We start from the raw sequence: 22,343 nt of genomic DNA, 5'->3' as shown, positions 1-22,343 counted from the left end.
ACAAGGATGGAAAATTAGGGCCTTGTTAAGGTTAGGTGTGAAGGCAGGGAGACGACAGCATTCTAAAGGATCATATCCAAACCTGCGGGAAGAACGCATCTTACTTCAATCTCCAATACGATGATAAAAACTTCTGGTGAGTTGATTTTAAAAAATGTGTCGATAAAGAGAGGCGTGCCCAGGATTTTCGGAAGGAAGAGGGGTTACGCATACTATTTTTGGTGGTCAGTCCTGATTTTGCCATTTTTTTCCTGACTTCGACGTTCCTCTTTTTTTTCTTTTTTTTAAAAAAAGGAATACTGGGTCAGATGGGGTTATTACCTCACCAACCCTCCCTTGGGCACGTCACTGGAGATAAATGAGGAAGCATTTGATCATACTGGGAGACGAAACATTAGATGTGTTGGGAACGGAAGGGTTTTCACTGTGCATTAATTGTTTCGTGATCCACCTGTATTCGAGAAGACTTCCTTTGTTTCGTGCAGATATATGACAAGACAGCGGAAGCTGTGACAGGCATTATTGAACACATGTGAGTGCTAAGGTCTGAATCTGCACAATTTGGTGGGTTTCGGCTTTTATAAGAGCTGAAAACATGGGAGGACAAGACACGTTAGTGGAGTTCAGGCTCGAATCAGAGAGAAATATTCGAGAGCTGTCTGCGTCCAGTTCGCAGCCCACAATTGGAATCTCACGTTGTCGAGTGGATTGTCCATCCCATGCATGTGTAACAGCTTCGTAAAAACACTCAAAGACACCATAGATGTTTTTATGCCTGATGAGAAGAAATGGACAAACACACATACTGAGATGGTTCCGGCACACAATGTTAATGCATGGAAACAGAGGAGTCGAGTGGTAAAAAATGTTCCGATTTCACGTTCTGATTAAAATGATAGCCTTACAGTGGCAACGATTTAAGGGATAGTTGCTCCCCATTTTTTATTTTTTTTCCTCACTCAACATTATGGCCTCTTAATGTTAAGCCTTGGCTACCAAGAGAAAGTAAACTTTCCTTGAAACACCTTCCCCCCCCCCCCCCATCGTTTTGGAACACAATTGCCACCACTGGTCTTGAACATACAATTGTGAGGTTCTTACTTTACCCCTTAAAAAAATGGTGTTGAGCCCCCCCGAAAGGAATTCCTGGATACGTGCCTGGCCAAGGGCATCTGCAGGGGAGCACAGAGGAGCAATTACCCTTCGATTTCAAATTCTACGCAAATAAAAATACATTTTGTAAAATTTTCTTGCTTGCTTCGCTTGCATTATCTACTTTTCTAGTTTTCGTCAAGTTCAGAGCTTTAGCTAGGAGCGGAGAGAGTCGGCCATGGGAGCTGACTGATCTAAAAATAGTTGTAAAAGAGAGAATGCCATTGCGTCCAGTGAAATTATTTGCACCAAATTAAATCAGTATTGTTTTCAATTGCAAAAAATTGGATCTAAAAGTTTTCTTACTCACTTCGCTCGCATTCTGCTTCATTTCTGTAATGTAATGTATTTAAATAATATGTGTAGTATATTTGTATTGAATAAACTTTCAATACGTACACAATTTAGTGTTAGCTTGTTGAATATGTATTTTCTATTTTATGTCGCATATGTGTAAAGCACATGTTGTCCGTGAAAGTTAGACATGTATCTTCGGAATGCATTTATCATTCATTTTCTGCCATTCAAAAATACAGTTTTTGTGCTTGTTTTCCATTATTAGCTAATGTGAAATTGACGGTTTTGAAAAATGTTTCATATCGTTTGTTCCAAACAAATGCTTTTGCACAGACTTCTACCCCCCTTTGCACAATTTATGAGGATAATAACATCTTTGTTACTACTACTACTACTACTGGTAGTAGCAGTAATAATAATAATAAAGCCATTATTAATGTTATTATTATTATTATTGGTATGTCTATCCTGGTACTTGCGCCCACGAGACAAAATTCGTGGTTGCACCTCTTGTATTCCATTTTTCCACAAATTTTGTCTCAAAAAAAAATAAAAATTGAGTAATTAATTCGGCATAAACGGGGGGGGGGGGGGGGTGCATCATGGGCCTTGGGGGGATAGGCACCCCTGGGACAGTGTATTGTTTTACACAAATAAATAATATTGCGTGTTTATTGTCTTTTAAGAAAACAATGCAATGGAAGAACGCCAGTAGTTACCATAAAACATCATGCATTGTGAAATAATATTAAAATATTAATGAATACTGAGAATATATTTCTTTTGCCGCAGCTGCAGTAATCATCTCATCTATGCAAACATGCAAATCACCAATATTGGGCTATTTCCAACTTTCAAAATGCCCCTGCATATACTTTTAGTCACCACTCAGTACCTTTGATGTTATATCATGAACAGACTGCATGCAATATCTGCTTCTAAGGGCTGTGTCGTGAAATCCTCCACCCTTCATTTGTAGCACATTTCTTTGTCAAAAATAAAGTTTCTTCTAAGAAAGGAAGATTTTAAATAGTGAGGAAGGAAATTTTTAGAGATCTACGTGCTACGAAACTTACATTTTTGTAATGTTAAAATTCCTTACCTACGTAATATACATGTCTTTAAAGGGACTCTATAGAAAAAGGCAGGTAGCCGGAGCATAGCAGAGGCGGGGCCACGGTAACAGTAGGTTAATTATCCTAGGGGTTGAGCCCGAAATCGGGGTGCTATTTTTATGAAATTCTCTTGTTTAGTTCTGAAAAAAGTGATGGAGCCAAAGCGATTGTTATATATTCATCGGTACAGGTGCGGGTGGCTGGCGGGTTGCTGGTATGAAATTGACATGGCTACAAGTAGACTTCCACCTCGCAACTTTAAATGGCTGTATCTGCACTTTAAATGGCTGTACACTCATAAATATTTGTTTCCGTGCTCGAGAATTTTGTTTTTCACAATTTGCAACACACAATCATCCAAAAAAAAAAAAATCCCTAGCGAAATCGAGGGTGGAGGATTCCATGATGGACCCCTTCTACGCAATAAATATAAGCTTTACAGCAAGACAAAATGTGCGAGCGAAGCAAACTTAAAAATTTTTAAATCTACAAGTATTTCTATGCAAACTAACAATACTATTAATTTAGAAGGCACTAACAGTTTCAAAGAGGTAAACAATTCGTCTGGATGTTTTGCAGGATATTTTTTAGAAATAGGACATATTTGTTTTTTGGAGTAGCATAGTAGAACACAGGCCAGGCTCCTCAAAAAAAAAAAAAAGGACGGTCTTGAGAAAATCAGTACACCCTAACATAGCTACGTGTTCTCACTTCCTCACTAACTGCAGTGTGCTCTGTCTTTCGCCGCATTGATACTTTTCTTGTTACATGTTTAGGCACATGGGGGATAACTGTACACCAAACACATGACTGATGTTAGCATGGTAATATTACATGGCTTAAAAATGCAGCAGAACTGTGCACCTCTGCTAAGATCAAAGACAAAGAAAGAACGTTCAGCTACACATAAGCACTCATATGCAATATAGCCTAATTCAAGAGTCTCTGTTTGAACATAATAAATCAGATTTCAATCTTTATCCCAGGGCTTCTTCCTATGTTCTAGGATACACAACTGTACATGTAGGACTAGGGTTACCAGATCGCTATAAGGGAAATGTAGAACATGTTGTCCCAAAATGTAGTACACAAAACATTCACAATAAATAACATATTTCTACAGAACATGATAAAAAAGTCATTTAAAAATGTCACTTTTTGAGTTTTAAAAAATGAATTCATAACGAATTCTTAAAGGTACTGTAATATAGTAAACGGCTAGACTCTACTTTACGTCCTTATTGCCATATGGTGGCAACTGATGAGAGTTAACAACACTGCAGGCTCGTCTTTCTGTAAGCATTGTGAACGTGTGTGCTTTGCTCGTTTGCGTTCTGTGTGGTGATTGCTTCTTTGCGTTCTCAGTGTGTTGTGTGTGTGTATGGTGCATGAAAAAGAACAGGTTCCAAAAACTTGTAGATAGTGTAAAATAAATTTATCCCCAGTAAAAATTTAGTGCATCGTTCAAAACCGTGCTTGCAGACAGCCAGCATGTCTTCGGGTAAGTACACATTTTTTTTTTACACTTTCTGTTCACGATAGCCCCACTAAACATTCACAGGTAGCCCCACAAACCATTCACGGATAGCCCCATGAACCATTCACGATAGCACCACAAACCATTCACGTTAGCCCCAAACACCATGAACAGGTAGCCCCACAAACAATTCACGTTAGCTCCAAAAATGATGCATGGGTAGCCCCACAAACCATTCAAGATAGCCCCACGAACCATTCACGGGGAAGAGGTATGCCTACAAGGTTAGGTTAGACCTGTTAGGTTAGGTTCCATTAGCACTCATTTCACCCCTAAATATGTGCTTCATCATCGAATTTCCTCAGTACGTTCAATTATGCATATCCGGACAACATCATTTTTTATCGATTTCCTCCTCCAGATAATTTTTCCTCGCTTTGGGATTTACGTTATTGAATTCCTTATACAATAAGCTTTCCAACGAGATATGACACATATTCCTTAGGAAAAGGACGTAAAGTAAAGTCTTACCTACTAAACAATGTACTTCTACTACATGTTTTAACTGGTACTTCTCAGAAGAGAAAATTTTCTCAAAATTGCAGGTTTAGTCAAAATATATTGATGAGACCAAACTTTTTACAGATGTGGAAAAAAATCTCTCGTGAGTCCACTGTGCTGATGGTAGTGAAAGTAGTCTCTCACATTTGCATTATGACCTGTAATGGCTAACAAATATTCAGCAATTACCATAGTTTGAAATGGTATTTTTAGTTTAATTACAGGATATCTACCAAAATATCAAATCTAAAATTCTTGTCTTTACCAGGACGTTTCTCGACCCTTTTTTTTTTGTTTTAGTTAACATTTATTGATTCGATCCCTCCTTAGGAAAAGTTGGAAATTAGCAAATAAGAAAATACATATCTATGATATTTAATGAAAAGCCCCTACCAAATGGGCTGTTAAGATTAAAACTGAAGCTGTATTTTACAAAAGAATTAGACTTGCTTTATCTATTAATGCATCCTGGACTGCATTTGGCAGACTAGCGACGTTCTGGCACCTGGATTCACAGCCAGAATAATCTTATGTTGGGCTTGTGTTGTCGTCCTTATGTGTATGTGATTATTTCTTCATCCATCTTATCTCACTACCATTCATCCTCATCTTCGCAATTAGCCAAAGGGGCAGAAATGTGAAGTAAATTAAACTACGTAAATCAACCAGTCAGTGATTGTGATAGTAAAAATTCTTGACTGCAAGTATAATTTCCTGATTTTTATTAACGTCTTGACCTACTTGTTGATTTCTTTACTTCTTCTTGACTTTCATGGCTTTCTTGACTGGTAGACACCCTGAATAACTCTGTTCTCTATACCCCTGCTTTGCAATCAAAATATTGAATAAGAATGGGAAACACTTTGTTCCATCAGTATAAACCCGAAGGCTAGAAATTCTACTCAGGCACTGAACAGTAACATCAGAATGAAGACCCAAAACTTTGTTCATTAGTTGCTTCCATTTTCTTGTGTGTTCTCTAGCAGGACAAACTTTTATTTTCATTTTGGACAATGGACTTGTAACTTGCATGATTTCCCATTGTTCAACGAAACATGTACGTATTTTCCTAATTAATATTATGTAAAAAAAAAAGGTAGTGTTCCCCTGTGCTCAGCACCATGCCATGAAGGTGTATAGGAGGTGTGGGGGTAACGCCCCACACTTCCTTGATCAGGTCATGAGTAGGGGTGATGTGATAAGCGTCATGCCCCTGACCGCCTTTACCCCCCAGGGATTCCCCCAGGTACCCGTGTCATTCGACGCTGGGTGGGCACCAGGGCCGCTTCCAACATTAGAAAAGTTCCCGGATTTGAACCGGCCGGGGATCGAACACCGTGACTTTGAGCATGGTAGTCAGACGCGTTACCGACTGAGACACCGTGGCCTACATAATATTATGTGACGTTCAAAATATAGGACATTTATGATATTTTTCAAATGCCTGCCGGATGCCGGACATAAGGCTAAATACGTTGGATATATGCGGGAAAAACCGGATGTCTGGTAACCTTACATAGGATGTATGTCAGGATAGGAAAAAGCCCTTTGGATGTTATCTAGTAGTTGTAAAAAGTTGAACAGTAGTAGGTGTAATCTCATTCAAAATCTATCATTAGCTTCTTGTGATTATGCTAAACATTAACTCTATTATGCTCTTGTAATAAAAGTGTTAAATTGCTACTCCTCTTCAACACTTCTTTAAAAATACATTTTGAATCAAAACATCAGCAAAACCTCAATTTAACCGCGTAACATATAGCAAAACTAGCTGATCTGTATGGCTCATTCCTGATTTGATGTAGAAAGGGATACATACATTGTAACAAAGGATATACCATTTTGAAAAATTTACTTGAGAGAAAACTATCGTAACTGGAAAATGTTTGGTCTCACTGCAGAACATGGGCTGCTTTTTTCCTCTACATACGCAAACAAAAGTTATATACCCTGAAAGTACGTACATTCTGCTTCCATTTTCCGGTGTTATTTTTCCGAATACTATATTTTATTTTTGCGCATAAAAAATGTTTTTCCTGCTACTAAAAGCAATGCATTTCTCGGCCAATTTCTCCATTCCTTCGCGTCCATATGGTTTACGCACAGTTTCTTTTATTATTTCAGACGAGGAATGCCTACGGTGACCTGGGGTAATTATTGGACACAGAAAATCGGGGTAAATTATGGACAGGGACCAAAAACCATGTTGTATCATAATTTATTACATCTAACCAATTAACATTTGTTAATTGCATATCCAGCAATGCTCTGATTAATTATTGGGATGATATTAGTACGTTTTCTCAAAAAATATATTAATAACCCAAAGTACTTTAAAAAAATGGTTTTAACTTATTTTCACATGATACAAAATTGTGTATATACAGTAGAGCGTCGATTATCCGAACGTCGGTCAACCGAACGACCGCTTAACCGAACTGTGTACTCGCTCGCACCTGTTACTCTCCCACCCTACCGTCCATCATCCCCCTCACTCCCAAACCAAGTTTCCCACAGTAGTCGCCGCACTGAGCCACCGCTGGCGGAACATTGCTTCTAATGGGGCCTTCATAAGGCGCTGCTGACCGGCCAAGCCGCCAGTCGCTGTGTTTCAACAATCAGCACACTTCTGTCGGTGTATGTATTGTTCATGCAAAATGCGTATGTAATATGTACATATTTTTGTTTAATAAACTGTACCACATACTATATATTCCTACTAAAGTTGCCTTTGTACGTTACTTTGTAATACTTAAAGAGATGCCTGTTTTTATGAATAAATTTACTGTACAGTACTTCTTTTTGGCAAATAAACATGTACAGTTCGATTATCCGAACAAACCAGTTTTCCGAACACCCATGTCCCCCAATTACTTCGGATAATCGACGCTCTACTGTATTTGTTTTATTTTACTTGATCTTGAATTTTGTAATGCCCAGTCTTGGATATGTGTATGAAGGTGGTTTGTGCTGAAAAACACCATTGTAGGATGAACAGTAACAGTATGACATGCATGTTTAGTTATGAGGTAATTATTAGACACAGCGAGTAATTGGTGGACATGCTATGGGGTAATTATTGGACAGCTTGATTATTGGACTGCAACAGGTACTGGTGGTCAGCGCAAACCACAGAGTGAAATTGTGAAAACACTGTATGTGTTTTATGGTCCTGTGCAAACTGTATCAGTTAATCCATTTCAAATAACTTGTAATGATGAAGTAAGGTCAATGTTTCAAAGTATCTCTAGTGCCTCCCCGATGGTGCAGTGGTAGCCTTCTAATCAAGGGGTACCAGGTTCGATAGCCGGTGGAGACACATAGTGGTTCGGATCCCACTTTAAACTGTAGGTCCAGTCACGATTAGTCTTACTGTGCATAAAGTTGACTTAAAACACCAAATCAAAATTGAAGTATCTCTAGACTCAGGAACGAAATGAGAACTAAAAGTGGTAAACATTGTAAGTGTCAAAAGTAAAAGTGTTGGGAAATTGCATCATTCAGCACATCAGCCCTTAAGAACGTGCACACTAGTGACCTCTTTACACGTCCTTTGAACTACTTAGAGGGCTACCAGTCACATTTCACGTTTACCACATTATAAAGCATGGCACATTTCACAGTTTAACGTGGAAAACTGTGTTTGAATTATTGTGGCACTCACAGTGTTTACCAATTTTAGTCTTCAAATATTCCCTACTCCCCAGTCTGATCGTGTAATGATTGAAGATGATGTGGAAAGTGACAACTTAGTGTAAGCCTATAGCATCTCAATATGCTTTGTTGCAGTGTGTTTGATTAAAATACATTTGTGCAATGTTTGTAGGCCTACTTGAACAAAGAAGCTGTCTAAAAAGTTTGAAGTTTTGAAAAGTTATGTATTTAGTTTTTAGGTATAACCGTATTTAGTTCTAATCAGTTGGTAAAAATCTTATAGTCCCCGGACACCTATAACTTTTTCGTTTTGTGAATTTTTGACATTCGTACTTACCCATCTGCTTCACGGAACATTCTTGAAGGTGCATTCACGTTTTTTGATGAAAGTAGTTGCAATTTTTTTTAAAAAAAGTGTTTTTGTAACTGAAATGGTTTGTGGGGCTATGTGTCAATGGTTCGTGGGGTTATGTGTCAATGGTTCGTGGGGCTATGCGAGAATGGTGTGTGGGGCTATTTTTTTTTAAACCAATTTTTAACTATTGTAACCTATACGTGACCCTACCTAACCTAACCTTAACAGATATGGTTCGTAGGGCTATGCGTCAATGGTTAAATTTCCGCTATGAAACATTCCCACATCACACAAAACACCTTCCAGATGTTAGACAATGCTACAGGAACTTATTACCATAAGTAGTTTCTTCTGTAAAAATGAAGAAATCTGTCCGGGGAATATCAGATTAGTACCAATCAGTTTAGTTAGTTAGTTGTAGTTTGGTGACAGACAGCACCTCAATATGCTTAAATTAACTTGTTATAGTTTGTGTGATTAAAAGCACCATTTGTTCAATGTTTGTACTTGAACAAAGCACAAATTATTAACAAAAATACGTTAAAAGTATTTAATTCTGTCTACCCACGCATACCTAGTATCCTCATATGACACTTCTCCAATGTGGCTTGATGTTCCGAGCCTAAAATACGACCACCTGAAGAAGGAAGCAGGAAAGCTTCCAAAACGTAGTTTAAAACGAATATATACTCACTTATGTAAGTAGACGAAATTTAATACTTTTAACGTATTTTTGTTTATAGATAGCGAGTAATACGCACGTAACCAATATGCTAGAAATTATTAAAAGGTTGCCTGGAAAACAAAAAGTTGCTAATTTTTATTAGATTTCACTGTTATACATTTTTTACAGAAGTCATGTGCTGTTCAATAATTACCTCAAACACAGCACCTATAGTACACACCGTTGTCCAGCATTTACCCCCTATGGCTCATCTCTGTACTGTGCAGAAGTGCAGAACACATTGATAACTAAGGTCCAATATTTACCCCACTGTGTCCAACAATTACCCCAAGGGTGGGGTAATTTTTGGACACAGTTTTATTTTTGTTTCTACTCCTGGAAGGAATTAATAAATTTCAACAATGGTACCCGACAGATATATCAAATAGTAATTACCAAAAAAGTACTAGCTAGAAAAGTTAATAAATGTGGGAGCTGTGGTAAAAGTTTGATTTTTGTCCAATATTTACCCCAGGTCACCCAACAAGGTTAGGTTAGGCCTGTTAGGTTAGGTTCCAATAGCGTAAATACAATGAAAAATGTTTTTCCGGTATCGGTTGTTTTATGATTTCATCTAGCACAAAGACTAATTATTGTAGAATTTTGGAAATCATTGTCACACAAAATGTGAACCTTTCTTCAAGTAATGAACACTGTTTCGACTCGAAAAAAGTTATTTATGTTGAAAAAAACAACGGTACTAATCTGATATTCCCCGGACAGATTTCTTCATTTTTACAGAAGAAACTACTTACGGCAATAAGTTCCTGTAGCATTGTTTAACATCTAGAAGGTGTTTTGTGTGATTTAACGGATTTCTTCAAATTTAAGAGTTTGGGACTCATTTGGGGGCAGGGTGACTCCGGCCAATTTCTAACATGTCTCTAACAGGGATAAAGCTGGGGAGCCGGAGCAGAGGGGAGGCGGAGCCGTGTTAGCAGTTGGGGGCGGTAGGTCAATTACCCCAAGGGCGGAGCCAGGAATCCGTTGGAAATTTGGACTCAAAAATTTCAAACAAAAATTATTTTCGGTAACAGTTTCATACATACGAGACACATTTCTTCATTTTTACAGAAGAAACAACTTACGGAAATGAGTTTCTCCAAGGTTCCCAACGTTAGTTGAGGTATTTTCTCAAAGTATATCATTCACAAAGTAAGCGATATCGCACCGTTACGTGAGTTCGGTAGCACTTAGATAAATGCGTTTTTTCAGTAGAAAAAGTGTTTGTTTTAATGTAAAAAGCATAATGGCACCTTGAACTATGTTCCGCAATACACAATTGGTAAGTACGAACCATGCAAAACACAAAGTATCTGATTTTAATGTGTCTCCGATCTATGAAACTGGTACTGAAAACACTTCTACGACCTTCCGAAATTACACAGAAACTCAATTCCGTAAGTACTTTCTCCTGTAAATTTGAAGAAATCCGATTTCCGGCTTTGACAGTTTTACCAAATTTACAGCGGCTATGATTCACCTTCTGATGTCAAATTTCACCCGATTAGCCTTACTGTGCATAAATCAATCAATCAATCTCTAATCTAATTAAATAAGTAGAAAAGCGCGACAGCGATACAACTGTGAAGTGTTGCAACCCAGTGAGAGGGATAGCGGGAGGGATTTTCCATTTATTTGCTTGCAATAAAACATGTGATTTACCTTCAGGAACATAAAAATACTCAACTGCCAGCTATCAATTGTAAGTAATATTAGCATGTATTCCAGAATTGAGTAATAAACATTTGAATAGTGAGAATGAAGTGGTCTTACTGTATATTTTTTCTTGTATGTACATACTGCTTGCATTGTAGAATTATTCCTCTTACTGTTTATTGTTTTTAGAAGCACATAAACACAATTTGGCTGTTGTGTTTCCGAAGGACACCCGCGGGGGAGCGCTCCTTTAATCAAACATTTGTTTTTAGTTGAATAATGTTAAAGTTATAACACGTATTCATGTTAAAAATAAATGCCTTGAATGTTACTATTATTGGTAACAGTCAGATATAGCGAAAACACATTTCTTCAAATTTACAGGAGAAAAGAAGGGAAAGTACTTACGGAATTGAGTTCCAGTGGACTTTTGGAAGCTGGGAATAGTGTTTTTCCATTCGTGCAACTTATTCGGCCGGTAAATAATGTAATTTTCGACATTCATGTATCTCCGTTGCACGATAGCTCATGCCATCATTACCGTCGACTACGTGAATCAAATGTTCCGTGCGTTCGATTATGTATCCCCCTGTCAGTGTAGCAACCACGCGGTAGTTTTACAAGATGACGAAGATGACGTGTGAGCGTTTTTTTTTTTTTTCAATTTAATTTTCTATGTTTGCCTAACCTAACTGAACCTAACCTAACCTTCCGTGAATGATTTGTGGATCAATTTTAGCCTAAAAACCATCATTTTTCGGTTAATAAGTGTTAGTGTAGCAACTACGCGGTAGTTTTACAAGATGACGTGTAAGCGTTTTTTTTCCAGTTCAATTTTCTATGTTTGCCTAACCTAACTGAACCTAACCTAACCTTCCGTGAATGGTTTGTGGATCAATTTTCGCTTAAAAACCTTTCGTGAATAGTTTGTGCGACATTTATCGGTTCATAAGTTTAGTAACAATGCATATCAGCTGACGATAGACAATGTGAGTCAAGATTTGCCCACCAATTAGCAACGACCAATAAATACTTATAATGTTAAGAATAACGCTTTTTTCATTGAAAAAAAAAATGTTATCCCAAGTTGAAAAATGTTCCGGGGTGATACATTGCCATTGATTCGCTTGTAATACGCATGTAAATGTGTAGTAAACTTTTAACACGAAGAGAGAGTATTTCCGTATTCATTGGATATATTTAAGTGTAATAAATTCTCTGGTAAATTTCTCGTATCGGACAAACGGATTTCTTCAAATTTACAGGAGAAAGTACTTACCGAATGCAGTTTCTTTATACTTGTGGAAGTTCGGGGAAGTGTTTTCACGCATCGTTCATTGAATTTTGCCGGTTAATCATCTTTTTTCGATATAAATGTGTGACCGTTGCACGAGAGCTCTTGCCAAGGAATATAGAAGTATTTTAGGAAGAGCATTCCGAGACACGGAGCTCTCCCATTGGCCAGAAGCCGCAACGAGCTCTGACGTAACCAAGGGGATCTGTCAAGTGACGAGGCTCGCGTAGCAATGGAAGCTTACGGGAAATATTCTCATTTTTAATTGTCCATATCTTGGGTCAATCAACCATTTGCAGTAGAATAATAAGCAAAACGCAAGGAATAAGACCTAGGCAATAATATGAAGAAGTTTACAGCACGCAATTACAATAAATGGCGTTATACAAATCAAACAAAAAGTAATCACGGCTATCCTCTTATATAACCGCTACATTGAAATCTGAAGTTGCGTATGGGTAAATAAATACAATTTTACGTATTAAATATTTCGCTACCACACCAATACTTATTATCCTTCATACCTTCAAATTTTCACAGATGTTTGTTATTAATAATTTGTTCATTATATTTTATATATCTAGTATACATAGGATGTCGCTGTCGCTGTTGTTATATGACGTCGCTTTTCTACGTTTTTAGGGTAACCGCAACAATAAAAATGAATGATGAAATGATAAATTTGATGGGAGCGTAGGCTAGATGAGTGTGGCAAGCACTGGTGTACGCAGGGGGGCTTAAGGGGCTGCAGCCCGCCGAAATTCTTAGAAAATCAAAAAAATCAAATGAAGACAGTAATGAAGTAAAAAAAATAATAATTAAATGACCCCCGATAACTATTTTTGTGTTTGAATAACTTTTAAAACGAAGGATTAAAATGGTAATTGGAGCTCGTATCTAATGAAAATAGAACAGCGACAACGGGATATCAGCGAAATTGATTTTCGGCGATACATTGTATGAACCAATCTCATTCTGTTCAGTAAAGGTTAGATTCATGGCACTGAACCCGCGTAAAATTTGAATTGAATTAACATAATCCTTGAGTGAGTTGGAAATGGGTTTTGGATATATATATATATATTCTTTTGTAGATGTGAAAATCTTTAACTAGTGATGCGCACATGCTTTCGCTTACATTTAAGTTTTTACACTATGGTAAAATTGCATAAATATTCTACCTACACTGATTTGTGTTTAAAATACCGTAACATCAAAATATGTTTTTTAGAAATTAATAAATAAATAATAAATGGATAAAATGCAGTGTAGTGGGAAAACGTAATCTCTTAATAAATTCAAAGAAACTCGTGCCAGCTCGATGGCGAATCTGGTCAACCGCGTGTTCGACTTTGAATCCCATCACTGAAGTTCCCGACTTGGAGTCACGTCGTGGGCATTGATGTTCTTTGTGCCTGCCCTTTCATCAATTTTATGTGATCAACACTCATCGCCGCGATTAATCAAAAGTGGTAAAAAAGCGACGTCAAATAACAAATACATGAACAATAGGCCTGGCCTCTGTCTTGGTTTAGCAATGTGATTTGTTAATCACTATACGGTGGAGGCCGAGGTGGAAATAAATATCAGTAAGAATAAAAATTCATTACAACTTACCTTCCTGGAGACTTATGATTTTGAAGACGATGCTACCCACTGTCGTCTTTCTCTGACTGCACTTGCTTCCATGGACTTGAGTTTCATTAGTTTATTCAAATGTCGAATTCTAATAAAAGTTCTTGTTCTGACATACAGGGAAATAATCTTTTCGTTAACTTCAGGAAATTTTGACTGAAGTACTGTCTTTAGAGTGTCCATAACTTTATGTTGCTTGGAAACAGTTGACCCATGGAAGGATGCAAACACAATCTCAAATTGAATAACTTTTTCCATATCCGAACCACTACGTGCCTCCACCGGGTACCGAACCGGAATCCCTCGATTATAAGGCGATGACGTCACCACTACGCCATCGGGGAGGCGCTCAAAATAGAAATAGATGTGGTGCCAGATTCCTTAAAGCCCTAATTGGTACACTCTGCAACAGCACAAGAATGTTTACCTTTGGCACGCTTATTCATGGTACAGACACCGAATACACGTAATACGACCTAAAATTACTAGCTTTCAATATTCAAGACAAACAGCACAAGCACTTCTGTAAACGAATACCTGATCGCTACTGGACCTGCAGATTTTTCTGACATCTGGGAGAAATCTGTGCCTGTAAGTTGGCTTATACCGAACAATGAAAGCCATGTCGCTTTCGGAAACTAGAAGCAATTACTTTCCATTTGAATGTTCCTAACTGCTGGTATGAACCCCCTCGGTGTACGTCAAATCGTCTATCGTATATCCCTTACCTGGAGGAATCGCTACCGTAACGATCTATGAACTCAGAAGCGAACCTTGGTTGAGGCATGGGCGTGTATAATTGTGTGTCTTCTCTATTTCATCTTTCATTTTCATTTCATTGCCCTAGTTCGCTCTATATGTCAAAAAGCGACGTGAAATAATAAGACACATTGATTAAATTGGCGTTTCAAGTCCAGTTTATGCACATTGAGGCTAATTGGGACTGGACCTACAGTTTAAAGTGGGATCCGAGCCACTATGTGCCTCCACCGGGTATCGAACCCGGTATCCCTTGATTATAAAGCGATGACGTCACCACTACGCTATCGGGAGGCCCTCAAAATAGAAATAGATGAGAACGTTAATTGGTTAAGTTACGATCTCGCTACCCAGCGAAGGTTTAAGGCTCGAGTCCCGCCTGGACATTGTGTCCCTTTGCGGGTGTCCGTCTATTTCATCTATTCATTACTCATCCTCGCCTTCCAATTAGGTAAAAGTTACAGGAAAGCAACCCAAAAATAAGAAAAAATATTTACCTCGTAATGACGCAATTTGACAAGGACGCCCGCAAGATTTTTTCACAGGAGAGGCAGCAGTGCTCAAAGAGGGAAAGGTTTTGGAATGCTATCTCTCTAGTTAAGAAAATCCTCTTAAAGAAAATTCCCCCACTAGGATAATTTGCATAGACGTCCTCCACCCACTCCATATCCTCTATGATTTTGCAATATACTCGTACTTATTATGTTATGCTGCAGCAGTAACTTCAATTAATTCTTCTCAACAATAAGTCGCCCCTGCAAAGAAGTTCCTGAAATTCTACTGCTGGAAATTTTTAAAATACAACACTACCTGAATATATGTACAATATATTGACATAATTTGATGCATGTTTCTTCCGTATCAAAAAAAAAGAAACACTACGTGTTAAATAAAAATTAAATAAGAAGGATACTGTTATAGACATTCGTATTATTGAAACTGATGGCAATATTTGCATTCATACGGCTTAGAAGTTTATTATTGCGTAACTGTAACTTCATAATAATAATAGTTTTACTCACACACACACAACACCGAAATTTTTGGAGCTTCCCGTGGATGTAACTCGACAGGACCCAAAGACTACAAAAAAGCCTAAACATAGGCTTATATATATATATATATATATATATATATATATATATATATCCTGAGTGCCCAATTGTATTAATTTCCACGTAGTACACCCTGGACTGCATTTTGCATACTAGTGACTAGCGAGGTTCTGGCGTCTGGACTCGTGGCCATTGTAATCCTTGGTGGGGCTCGTATTGTGTTGTCCTTGCATGTTTATGATTGTCCCTTCATTCGCCTCATCTTATCACCATTCATCCTCATCTTCACGATTAGCCAGAAGTAGCAGAAAAACGAAATAATAATAAATCAATATGTATGTATGTGTCGTTCATTTAAATACGAATTTCTACTGGGTTGATCGCTACTATGAAAATGAATGATGAACTAATGAGTGGAGAATGAGACAAGCATTGCTTTTTGCCTTACTATGGTTCAAACTGGGGCCTCTGGCTTCCTAAAGCGTTATGCTGTCATGGAGACCCGTTATATACATGTAGAGGGACTTACTTAACCCTTTCCGTTCAATCTTACTCTCTCGATCCTGTTGCAGTTATGTCCATGCTGTAATTAATTAAGTTAGTAAATTATTTGCATGAAAATATGCGCACGAGACTCTACTCCCAGCCCCCTCCAGCACACACAGGCATTTCAAATTGTTTCACTTTACGATTTTTCGGGTGTTCTATCTATTGTGCTCGTCTCAAGATGAGACTCTCATCTAATAATAATTTAACTTCATTGCTGTGTCTCGTAATCAAGGAGTCGATACCCGGTGAAGGCACATGGTGGTTCGGATTCCACTTTAACCTGTAGGTCCAGTCCCGATTAGCCTTACTGTCCATAAAGTGGACTTAAAACACCAAATCAACCAACCAACCAGCTTTATTGCTGCGTGTGGAAGTGTAGACAAATAGTGTTAAAGAACCAAAGACATGGATTCCCTTTTTGCTGAATTCAGCATGAATTTGTTCGTTTGCCATCCTCAGTTAACTTGAGAAGGTACGGGAAAGCAGTGAAGAAGAACTGCATGTTATAAACATTGCTTCCCAAGAGTTACAATCGCCTCTATGAGGCGATAAACTTGTATGATTTTACATGTTATTAAGCGGCCCGCAGCTGAGGGATCCCCTTTTTGACGTCACTCTAGCAGAAGACCTTCACGTGCCGCCGTAGCGCGGGAAGCCGGAATAACACCCCCTGAGCTCTTGCATCCATTTACTTCCAGGTGGATGTAGCCTGTGCGTGATGACGTAATCCGGGCCAGTGTTTCCAAATATGCGTTTATGTAACTGGTCACACGTTTAAATTTGAACGTGATCAACGTGTTGAAAATTGCTCATTATTTACCGGTGAGGAGGAAAGTCGGAAACGTGTTCGGGAATGTAGTTTTGATCCATTTTAATGCGAATGCATGTTGTTTTCTACTAAAATCTATTTCCGACGAGCTATTGCTGCTGCTGCCATTTGCTTTCTGCAGGAGAGCACAATACACTCTATTGCTGCTGCTAGAAGCCGATGTTGTCCGAATGTCGGAAACGTGTTCGGGAATGAAGTTTTGATCCATTTTAATGCGAATGCATGTTGTTTTCTACGAAAATCTATTTCCAAGGAGCTATTGCAGCTGCCGCTATTTGCTTTCTGCACGGGAGCACAATACACGCTATTGCTACTGCTAGAAGCCAATCTTGTCCGTATATGCTAAATTGAACGAAAGAAGTGCTAATTGAACCTAACCTAACAGGCCTAACATAACCTCGTAGGCATACCTCGTCCCCGTGATGGTCCGTGGGGCTATCGTGAATTTTTGGGCTAACGTCAATGGTTTTTGGTGCTACCCGTGGATGGTTTCTGGGAAATAAGGATCAACAGTAATTACTCGTTAATGTAAGAAATATACATTATTTTGTATATGATAAATTGAACGAAAGAAGTGCTAATGGAACCTAACCTAACCTAGTAGGCATAATTTTTGGGCCAAAAGTTCACGATAGCCCCACGGACCATCACGGGGACGAGGTATGCCTACTAGGTTAGGTTAGGCCTGCTAGGTTAGGTTCCATTAACACTTCTTTCGTTCAATTTAGCATATACAAAATAATGTATATTTCTTACATTAACGAGTACTTACTGTTGATCCTTATTTCCCACAAACCATCCACGGGTAGCACCCACGGACCATCACGGGGACGAGGTATGCCTACTAGGTTAGGTTAGGCCTGTTTGGTTAGGTTCCATTAGCACTTCTTTCGTTCAATTTAGCATATATGGACAAGATTGGCTTCTAGCAGTAGCAATAGCGTGTATTGTGCTCCCGTGCAGAAAGCAAATAGCGGCAGCTGCAATAGCTCCTCGGAAATAGATTTTCGTAGAAAACAACATGCATTCGCATTAAAATGGATCAAAACTTCATTCCGGAACACGTTTCCGACATTCGGACAACATCGGCTTCTAGCAGCATCAATAGAGTGTATTGTGCTCTCCTGCAGAAAGCAAATGGCGGCAGCAGCAATAGCTCGTCGGAAATAGATTTTAGTAGAAAACAACATGCATTCGCATTAAAATGGATCAAAACTACATTCCCGAACACGTTTCCGACTTTCCTCCTCACCGGTAAATAATGAGCAATTGTGCCGATCTTGCACTTTCTACGCTACGTGGGGTGGAAACATTGCATATTGACTACGGTGGTGAAACTGTGACGGCCATTTCCCGTGTTACGGAAGGGAAGAAGCAAGAAGAGGGAAGCAAGAAAAATTACTCGATATGTCGCAAATATAGCTATTTTCGATTAAATAAGCGAAATGTCACCTTCAGCAATGTTCGTCAATGCAGAATACGTAAGTACGAATATCGAAATAAAGAAAATTAGGAAATTTAAGCTGTTTGTCCGATACGAGAAATTTACCAAATTCTCTTGCCGCGATTTCTCAAGAAGTGGAGAGCGCCTCAACACGATACACACATCAATCTAACCAATTGATATTATTTGTTCACCGATTATCTTCAAAATCACGTATTTTGAACCCACAATCTTCAGATCACAGAAAACTTTTTTGAAAAGCAGACTAATGTTCGCGCCACGATTTCTCAAGAAGCGAAAAACGACTCAACACGATACCCACATATACCGACAGAAATAACAGCAATCTACCCAATTCATATTTTTTGTCCACCAATTTTCTTCAAAATCACGTTTTTTGAACCCACAAACTTCAGATCACAGAATACTTCTTCGATAAGCAGGCCAATGTTCGAATCGCGATTTCTCAAGAAGCGGAGAGCGACTCAACACGATACCCACATATATCGACAGAATACACATCAATTTACCCAATTCATATTTTTTGTCCACCAATTTGCTTCAGAATCACGTATTTTGAACCCACAATCTTCAGATCACAGAAAACTTTTTCGAAAAGCAGACTTATGTTCGCGCCATGATTTCTCAAGAAGCAAAAAGCGACTCAACACGATACCCACATATACCGACAGAAAAAATACCAATCTACCCAATTCATATTTTTTGTCCACCAAATTTCTTCAAAATCACGTTTTTTGAACCCACAAACTTCAGATCACAGAATACTTCTTCGATAAGCAGGCCAATGTTCGCGTCGCGATTTCTCAAGAAGCGGAGAGCGACTTAACACGATGCCCACATATATCGACAGAACAAACATCAATCTACCCAATTCATATTTTTTGTCCACCACTTTTCTTCAAAATCACGTTTTTGAACCCACAATCTTCAGATCACAGAATACTTCTTCGATAAGCAGGCCATTGTTCGCGCCGCGATTTCTCAGGAACCGCACGTCGACTCAACACGATACACACATGTATCGACAGAATAAACATCAATATACCCAATTCATATTTTCTGTCCACCAATTTGCTTCAATTATGAAGATGAAACATGTATTATGTAATATGTTCTTAAACTCATGAAATGAGAAAGTGCTAAGTTTTAATTAAGAGACTATCTATCATTACGCATGGAAGCCAATGATTGGACTAGTATGATGAAACAGACTGATTTTGGTATATCTGTGGGGTACATTTTCAAAGTTTATTGCTTTTTTTGACATTATTTGAAAGCAAAAAATTCCTTGCCAGAGAGGCAGCCACCTCTTCCCTCATTATATTCTCCTGTGAAAGATAGAACACAGTCTCCTGTCTTTCACAGGAGAATATAATGAGGGAAGAGATGGCTGCCTCTCGGGCAAAGGAATTTGTTTCTTTCAAATAGTGTCAAAAAACCATTAAGTTTGAAAATGTACCCCACAGATATACCAATATCAAAATAATAAAATATATTAAAAACTTACGTTTTGCGAGTATCTATACTGCTTCTGCTACGTTTCGGGACGCCACTGCTCCCTTCTTCAGGCTGTTCACTTTTAGGTTATACTCAATTCATAACCTCGTCGACCTTTTATTAGGTATAGGATATGGGATTGGTTAAGTGTGTGTGGTTAAACAGTACATACTTAACACCCATAATAGGTGTGCGTCAATTTTACCATGCTGTTTTCCTGATTCCTGAGGGAGGGATGAAGGGGGTGTACGGAATAGTTTGCCAATGCGGGAAGGAATATGTGGGTCAAACAGGAAGAAGCATGAATGTATGGTGGGGAGAGCATGACAAAGATATAAGAGAGGGGGTTCCCAAAACGGGGCTCTCCGAACATATCCTTGACGAAGGCCACATTATCACCAAACGGAAAGTGCTTAGGGAAGAAGAAAAACCTTTAAGAAGGAATGTATATGAAGGGTCATATATTTGTAAGGGAAGAGAGAATAAATTAAACAGAGACGATGGGAATATCGACGAGATGTGGGGGAAAATGTTCAAAAAGTGGGATGGGAAGGAATACGTAAAAATAGGTTTTAACGTAACCCCGGAAGTAGCACGCCAAGCTCAAATGGAAGAGGAATTCTCACTTGACTTTGCGTGAACTGGAAAGGAGGGGGAGAGGGGGGAAAGACTGGAGGGGAAGGAGAGGGGAGGCGCTCGGCCTCACGCTCTACGAGGAAAACTTGAAGTATTGCAATTGCAGAACACGCGGGCCGTGGCTATTTAGTTTTAAAGTTTTAACGTTACAAGGGGCAGTTTTAATCAGGAAAACAGCATGGTAAAATTGACGCACACCTATTATGGGTGTGTTAAGTATGTACTGTTTAACCACACACACTTAACCAATCCCATATCCTATACCTAATAAAAGGTCGACGAGGTTATGAATTGAGTATAACCTAAAAGTGAACAGCCTGAAGAAGGGAGCAGTGGCGTCCCGAAACGTAGCAGAAGCAGTATAGATACTCGCAAAACGTAAGTTTTTAATATATTTTATTATTATAATTGTGAGTAATTTGCACAACTTTCATCATGAATACCAATATCAGTCTGTTTCATCATACTAATCCAATCATTGGCTTCCATGCATAATGATAGTCCTTTAATTAAAACTTAGCAGTTTCTCATTTAATCAGTTTAAGAACATATTACATAATACATGTTTCATCTTCATAATTGAAGCAAATTGGTGGACAGAAAATATGAATTGGGTAGACTGATGTTTATTCTGTCGATAGGTGTGTGTATCGTGTTGAGTCGCTGACCGCTTCTTGAGAAATCTCGGCGCGAACATTGGTCTGCTTATCGAATAAGTTTTCTGTGATATAAAGATTGTAGGTTCAAAATTCGTGATTTTGAAGAAAATTTGTGGAAAAAAATATAAATTGGGTAGATTGATGTTTATTCTATCTATACATGTATCGTGTTGAGCCGCTCTCCCCTTCTTGAGAAATCGCGGAAACAGAATTTCTTACATGTAAATATATCTCAGGTGTGTCAGAGGCATATCAGTCCTTGTCAAGGTCAAAACTCATTCCGCTTGAAAGCTAGTACTGTAGTCTTGAAGCGGAAAGTGTTTTGATCTTGAGAAGGACATCTGAACCCCTCTGTGGTGATTGATTATCTGTTAGCACAGCATGCTTTCCTTCTTGGCGTTTCGAAGGGGTCATAATGAAAGTGAAAACGATCCCGTTAACCTTCAAATGGTGAAGCGTGCCACCTAAGATTATGCTCCTTTTCTGCATTATACCAATTTATTTATTTCCTCTTTTCCCGAACACCCTTGGTGAAAGGGCATGGAAATTCGGAGTCGGTAGTACATTTTGCCTGATTTATGGAGAAGCATTGATATAAGTGATGTTCTGAATATTACATTTGTTTGATGTACGTTTGTATCTATTACATATTTCTAGGCAAACTTTCAAGTATCTGGCATTTATTGAATTTGTACAAAATACCGAAAGTTGGTACGCCAAAATGCGACAATTATCGGATGCGTAAAAGGTCCAGATTTCATCCGACAAGATGTCGCACTAAATGCCAAAAAATGTTGTATGCATGAAAGAGACATCAGTACACTGGCGTTCGCAGAGGGGAGTCTGAGGCAACAACCTCTCCCGAAATTTTGAATATTTTAAAATGAAAGCAGTAAAGAACACAGGAAAAACCGAAGTGGTAATTGCAAACCCTCATTGAAACAACCCCCGATTACATTTTCCTTTGAACA

The 22,343-nt window shown here is 38.5% G+C and overlaps 1 protein-coding gene across 1 annotated transcript in view; it reads right to left on the bottom strand.

The window, feature by feature from the left end:
- LOC145982974 (uncharacterized) overlaps positions 1–12,344 on the bottom strand; it is a 32,959-nt gene extending 20,615 nt beyond the window's left edge. The window contains exon 1 of the mRNA XM_083116254.1: positions 12,274–12,344. The gene's annotated coding sequence lies outside the window, so the exon portion shown is untranslated. The remainder of the gene's footprint in view (positions 1–12,273) is intronic.
- Between the last annotated feature and the right edge of the window lie 9,999 nt (positions 12,345–22,343).

The sequence above is a fragment of the Lepisma saccharinum genome, unplaced genomic scaffold (assembly GCF_977018435.1).
Source record: "Lepisma saccharinum unplaced genomic scaffold, izLepSacc3.1 HAP1_SCAFFOLD_508, whole genome shotgun sequence".
In the NCBI taxonomy this organism is placed as follows: Eukaryota; Metazoa; Arthropoda; class Insecta; order Zygentoma; family Lepismatidae; genus Lepisma; species Lepisma saccharinum.
This window is presented reverse-complemented; position numbering and strand designations above follow the sequence as displayed.